Here is a 354-nt window from a genome sequence, read left to right as displayed (position 1 = left end):
AGCTACTGGGTAATAGAAAAAAATTTTTTTTACTTGAAGCAAATGAGAACGAAAACACACATATAAAAAACTTTGGGACACAGTCAAAACAAAACTTAGAGAGCAGTTTATAACAATAAATGCATATGTTTCTGGACAAAAGAATGACTGCCAGTTGCTGCAGCCAATAAGAGAAACAGGGTGAGAATCAACATACTTTTGTTGACAGATCTGGAAGGAAGTGAGATCTTCCTCTCAAAGACTGCCTTGTTTTCCTCCATACAGTCTGAACTCTTATGGGTATCTATCTATCTGCACTGTTATATTCTTTTCTCAGAGTTTTATGGTACTCTCATCCAGGGATACAGTTTATGT

This window comes from Chrysochloris asiatica, unplaced genomic scaffold, assembly GCF_000296735.1.
Source record: "Chrysochloris asiatica unplaced genomic scaffold, ChrAsi1.0 scaffold00011, whole genome shotgun sequence".
Taxonomy (NCBI): domain Eukaryota; kingdom Metazoa; phylum Chordata; class Mammalia; order Afrosoricida; family Chrysochloridae; genus Chrysochloris; species Chrysochloris asiatica.
This window is presented reverse-complemented; position numbering follows the sequence as displayed.